Genomic DNA, 7027 nt, shown 5'->3' on the forward strand with positions numbered 1-7027 from the left:
GCGCTACAGTGATCAGGAGAGGTGGATGACATAGTGAGACTTGACCTATTAGAGAGGTTAGATGTGCTCGTGGGCTTCTGAACTGCAGTTTGTGGACAAAAACACATCCACCACTTCTTTTATCTACCAATACCAACCTCCTACTCTCCACAATCTCGGATATAAAACAAACAAGATCTTGGTACGTAGCAGAGAGCTTCAAGAAAACCCAAGAGTCCTCTCAGAAAGGAAGTATGCCACATACCTTTGATTGTCCCTACATATTACGCAACTGAGATAAGAGGAGTCGATAATCCTAGCTAGAATAACTCACCCAGCTTTCGGAAATTGTCTTCTGTGAATATTAATCACCAACATAAATTGCTAATCTTTGCCATTTAAATTACCATGCTATCTGTCTCAACACATCACATGCTGTTTAAATTAGTGTCTCGATGGATCAGATGACCCTCATTCGTGGCGATGCATGCTGCCATCTGCCTTTCACTTCATGACCTTACACTAGAGATGGAAGGATAGAATGTTGATTTAGGTAGACTGAGTAAATTTGCAATGGAAGTTCCTTAGCTTCCAATTATGTTTTTCTAAGGAGTTGCATAAGGTAATTTGTAATGGAATTCATCACTGTGCTGCTCTCTCCCTAAGCATAGTATCGTTGGAGGAAAGGCACAGCCTGATAACATTTGCAACTGTCTTAAATTATTATAGTATAAAATGCACGTACTAATATAAAGAGTAGTGCACAAGGATGTTCAATAATTACCATTAGGACGATATATTGTTAAACTTGATAAGTAGCATTGGTAAAGTAGTACCTCGTACTCAACTGAAATTTAGCTGCAAATTGTTCTTCTCTCCAGCTGGCAATGACCGAAGTTCAACATGAAAGCAACAAGACCAAGAGTTTGGACAAAAACTATGGCATCGTAAAGAGTATGGATATAGAAAATTCTTTTGTAAAGGATCAAGGTTTTCATCAAGAGAGCTCATGGTGAGGGCAAATGATGAAGATATAACTATATTAAATTTACTTAAGCCTAAACTATCATGAAGGATTCACCCTCTGATACACAATTACACACCCTGTAGGTCATTGCTATTTGATATGTCATTTGCCATTTGGGTTGAATTTCCAAAACAGAGAAAAATAAAATTAGAAGGTAAACTACCATGATAAATGGTTTTTTTTTTTTTATTATTTGACTGGTTTGTCGAGTGGAAAGTTCACTTTGTTAGGCGCATGTGATTCTCGTGGCCTCCAACTCCTCTAATTCTTGAGAAAGTCATTGATGCAGGGCCTACAATATAATAGGTGCATGAATAGTTTTATACGAGGACAGCGGAACTGTTTCAAACTGTCGTATTTGGAGCATTTCGAGCTACACCAGGGCGGACCAAAATAGTTCCGACAAAAAAATCAAGACACCATCGAACGAAACAGGATTTGACTGTGGCCTCCACCACTTGTATCAGCATCGGCCTCTGTCGGCCTTCCACCCTCTTTCTTTTTCTCTCCCCTACTCGCTCTTTCTCTTTTCCTCTTTTCCATGGTCTCCTGTGTCAGTACAGGCCTGACGTGGCACGGCATGGGCCTATACCGATTCGTGCTATCGGATAACTGGTATAGTACCCGGTACCAGCATAACAGACTCTGGTTGCAAGTCTATTCATTTTCATGCATTTTGATGCAGATTCAAAGATAAACATGTTGTTAATTTGTGTGATAAGAATTCTTTGTTTATTATATATACTCTGGTTCTCTCTTCCCTATCCATGAAAAATCTTCTTATCCAAATTTTCTCTAGAAAATTTTTAATATTAATTAGGATGAACCAATCATGACCTCCCGAAGTTAAAAATTTGGTTACTTTTAGCAAGGCCGGAGCTAGTGAATCGACGGTGTACGGTGGGAAGACCTATCTTATTTGCTATCTAGTTTAACCTCATGTGTCACCGCCCCAACTCAAAAATATGTTCATAATCTGCCGCATACAACCTGTCAATTAAACAATTCATAAACATTAGCTTCAAAATAATATAAATTCTAAAACTCGCTAACCAATCTTTCAAAGCATTTTTAATTTCCATACTCATATGAAACTACATTTCAACCAATATAACCAAACAAATTACAAGGGCGCCTGATACTACTAAATTTAGAGGATTGCTTTAATCTCATAATTCAACTGCTACCCATTCCTTTCAATGCTTCGACTCTGCAAAAATATATACAGAAATCAAAAGAGTGAGCTAATAACCTAGTAAGTAATTTATATAGAAATCAAAGAGATCAAACAAGTATAACAAATATGAGTGCATGATACAAAGAAGCTTGTTTAGCAAGGTAATATTTTGTGATCAAAGTCATGCATATAACTCCAATATGCTATAATACATATAATTTTCCAAATCAATAATTTACATATAGTCCAAAAAAGTTTTTAGAAACCAGTATTAAAGCCAAAGTTGTTATTCCAAAGTTTCAATGAATATCTTATATCATATACTTTCAAAAGTATTTTATCAACTTATCAGTCTATATAACTACAGGTACATATAATCCCTACGACAGGTTTCAAAGTACTGCACTTATCCTGTAGAGTGGATCCAAGGTACCACACTTAACCCTTGTGGAATAGGTCTAAAGTATCACACTTAACCTCTAGTCCAAAGTAATCAAGTTCTCGACCAATCAATACCAAATGCCAATGTATAACCTTTGTTTGGCGGAGTCCAAAATATAGTCATATTGAGAATCCAATCAATATACACAAATCCAACTTATGAAATCAATATTATCTTATTTATTTTGCAATATAGCATTTTTGCTTAACATGTATAAATCCACAATGATAAATAATTACCAAAATTTTAATAATTGATATGCAAACATGATTTTCCAAATCAATACATTTAAATACATCAATATACGAGTTCCAAAGATTCATGCAGAAGTTTTTAAGGCTCAATTAAGTGGAATAAGTCTAGCAAATTCTCATGATGATCAAAACCCATGGATATTATGGATATTCAAAGGCTTAATAATATAATAAATTTATGCTTGATCCAATTTTAAAAGTACACAATGTACACAGTGAAATTTTTAAAGTATTCAACAATAATTTATACAATGTATATTTCCAAAACTATATATATATATATATATATATATATATATATATATATATATATATATATATATATATATATATATATATAATTTAAAATTGCTTTGATTAGGTAGAGGCTGCTTACCTTTCAAATACCCACTACTAGGTTATCCAATCACTTCGCTTGGATTGTTCCGGACCTAATAATCCCAACATCACATATATCTCAAATCACCATCATGTTATTATTTTATAATAATTTCTAAAATTCTGCAAAAGCTCTAAAGTTTCAATTTTTAACTAACAACGATTATAATAAGGGAAAATGTCTGTTGTTCTATAGTCAGACCACTAAACCTGCCCAGTTCTCTCTAGTACGAGAGACAATTGTGGCACAGTGGGGTGGGGACTCTTTAGGTTTAACTCGAAGAGAAGGAAGAGAGAGACTAGTAGAAAAGATGAGAGAGATTAAGAGAGATGGCGAAAAGACGAGAGAGAAAAGAGCAAGAAGAGGCGGTGGAGAGAAAAGAGACCTTTTTCCTTTCCCTTCTCTTAATGGAGTGGGAAGGAGGAACACATGAGATGTAAAAAAAGAGGTGTGGGAGAGCCAAGAATGATGTGTGGGACCTGCGCCCCGATCAAGTGAATATGGGCCGTGGGCAAAGATATTACATCATGCAACCCTGAGCCACCTTTCAAGTCTCTTTAGACTTCGAGTCAGTCTACATAATGTGTGAAGGAGGTATGGTCTGATATAGGGACTTTAATTATATTAATTTGGTGTAGAAAGTAGAAGCCAAAGAGCAGGGCTGGCCTAATCCTTAGGCGACTGAGACGGTTGCCTAAGATCCTGGCCAAAGATGGCCCACCACAGGGAAGGTCTTAAAGACAAAACTGGGGGCCTTAAGAAGTTCCCTTTAGTGAATTTGCCTTAGGCCAGCCTATTGCAAGGCCTCAAAGATAAAAAGAAAGAAAAAAGGCCTCTTTTAGTGAGTTCGTTTTAGGCCCCCAAATGCAGTGAGCCGCTTCTGCCAGAGAGATTGTACTTGTCCCACAAAGCATGAGAATCCTTAAGAACGAATTGTAAAGTTTCCCATGAACAATGTAACTGAAATCTTAAATACTCGTCAAGGAACTGATCTTTCTTGAGGAATCAATGATGTAATTTGACACTTTATTAAAGCAACATAAACCCTGTGAGAAAATTAAGGTAACCTTTTGGAGGAAAGTTCTATTTATATTGGAACAATTTATTGTTGTTGTTGTTGCTGCTGCTTAATCAAGTTGATGGTATGCAATCCATATGTACATTAATTGAAATTTACTAGGTTGGAGGAATGCTAAGAACCACCTTAATTTTCTTAATTTGTATGACAATCTAGAACGGAATTGGAGATATTCATTTTTAATATACAAATCCAATCCTTGCCTGATTAATTGGGCATTATACATAAAATAAAATAAGAATTGGGGGCAAAACACCTGCACTAGATAAAGCTTATCTATCTGAATTTTCTAGGCATTTCAAACTCCATAATTTGAAATCCTAGACATCATGATGTAATTGAATTTATATACATATAGTCAGTTATTTGTATATGGGTTGGCCAAGCTTAAACAGAGGAACCTTTTTTCATGAATGTGGGATCGACAATTACTAGAATTGGAAGCTGAAGCTGCACTTTAGCTTGATTTTGTTATTGACTTGTAAGTCCTTGACTTGATTGGAGTACATAAAGTAATTATTTCAATGTCATGGAGGCCAATTGTTACGCATAGAACAGCTGCAAGTAGGAAGTGTAAGCATATTTGGCTTTTATTATTATTTTTAGTTCTTATTTTTCGTATATGTCGGTGGGACTGAGGTTTTTTTATTTGCCATCCACATTGCCTTATTGCTCGATAGAACTGCTTTGCTTTTTAAATTACAATATCAAAATTCAAAGGCTGAGTATGGGTATAAGACACTTCTTTTTAAACCTGTAAAGTTTCTGATGGGTACTTATTTTTCACTCTTCTTTATCTTGGCAGGTGCTGATCACACTATTCACTTGGTTCGTGGTTTTGCATCTCAACTGCATCTATTGATCTAGCTTCAAGAACACCAAACAGCACGATAAGCGTTGCAGAAAGTGATTTGGGTTCTAATCCATTTGCAGCCTTTCTTTGAAATCAGGGTGCTACATGGTCAGGGGATCCATCTCCAAACCCTTCGGCTACTAGTTCGGAAGCAACAACGAGGTTTGCTGCACCAAATACTAACCCACTTCCAAATCCTTGGAGCAATGCTGATTAAGTTTTGCTTGTTTCACTCACTTATTTGATCTTTGGATGCCTTTAAAGTTCTTCAACATCCAAATCCTTAGCTTACTATTTATAACATCTGAATATCGGTTTTCCTTGAGGCAGGCAACAAATCTGCTAATGACCGGAATTCCCTGTGAATCGTGTCCTGAAAGAGATTAATCTTCTTTTTGCAGAGAAAGTCTACACCTCACAATTGCTTGGCATTTGAATGCCAGGTTTAATTAGCATTATATGGCGTTGTTCTTTCCATCGTGTGCAATGTAATATATTTGTCAGTGTTCATCCTCCTATGCAATCTACCATCACAGTGCAGATGTAGTTCCAATGTACATGTTCGGGTAAATTGTAATGAAATCTTCTTATTGTTTGTAAAAGTTTTTTGAGTTACAGCCAGATACAAGTGAATCCTTGTGTTGTACATGGCTGATGTTGCAACAGCTAAAATGAAATTTGTTTTCGAGAAGCATAGTTCGATAACCTAATGGTGTGATTTGGTCATTCTTAAAGGCATTTCTCAGGCTCTATGAAAATTTGTCCTTTCTATATTTGCCAGCCTCAGTCCAAAATGGTCTTATCATGTTGGTTCTTAAAATGGTGCTATTGTGAACCTATGCCCCTCACACCATAAACCTCATCGATTCCTCAACAAACAATAGTAGGCAAAAAAACCCTCATCATTGCCTCTTTTGTTCACCGATCCTATTTTCTCGTGCAAGTTCGGATCCTCTTTGGTCTCCATGCGGTCGAACAGTGATTGGGCAATGTGGTTCAGTGTGCTTGGTTGTTGTAGCCTCACAGAGGTGATATATAACGTACACAGCAAAAGTAACTTACCGGAATATATATTTCTAAAATATTGGATGAAAATCTATAATTACCCCAAATCTCGAAGAGGGTCCGCATAATTTACTCTATAATATAATATAATGTAATATAATATAGCAAACATTGTATATTATATAGTAAATCATATTATATGGTATATGATTATCATATTACCTCATTATAATAGTCAACTAGTATTGATAATATATGGCAATAATTATTATCGTATTATTGGAATAACAATTATTATATTTGTATATCTTTGTTTTGTAATTAAATTATATTATTATAATATTTATATAATATATTATAATTGCATATGATGATATTAATTATCGTTTAATCCTATAAGAACTATTATAACAAGAATCATGATAATATTATGATAATTTTTTATTATTATAATTATAATAATACCAGTGTTATATGATTGTAGGAGAGAATGGGCGAGGATGGTTGCATGTAGAGCCTGCCTTTCAGGATGAGACCATTTTTGGCTGCATCTCCAGACGCAACAAAAAGGTCTTCAACCGTAGCATAGGTTTTTGTATCCTGCACCTGCATCTGTCCACAAATACAGTTCAAAGAAGGAAATGGGCGGGATAGAGCTCATTTTCTTTTTAATTCAAAGAAGGAAATTAAGAAGTACTCAGTTTAGTTTTGTTTTGTTAGTATTTGGGCCTAGAGTTCTTTCTCAGGAGATCATAGCAAGGCATTTGGGAGCAACCCTCCGGCCATTAAGGAACATAACATTTCATTAGTATACCAGATAAAAGAAACAAAAC

The sequence above is a fragment of the Phoenix dactylifera genome, chromosome 5 (genome assembly GCF_051530095.1).
Source record: "Phoenix dactylifera cultivar Ajwa chromosome 5, Ajwa_hap1_PhDact_Kaust_v1.1, whole genome shotgun sequence".
Taxonomy (NCBI): Eukaryota; Viridiplantae; Streptophyta; class Magnoliopsida; order Arecales; family Arecaceae; genus Phoenix; species Phoenix dactylifera.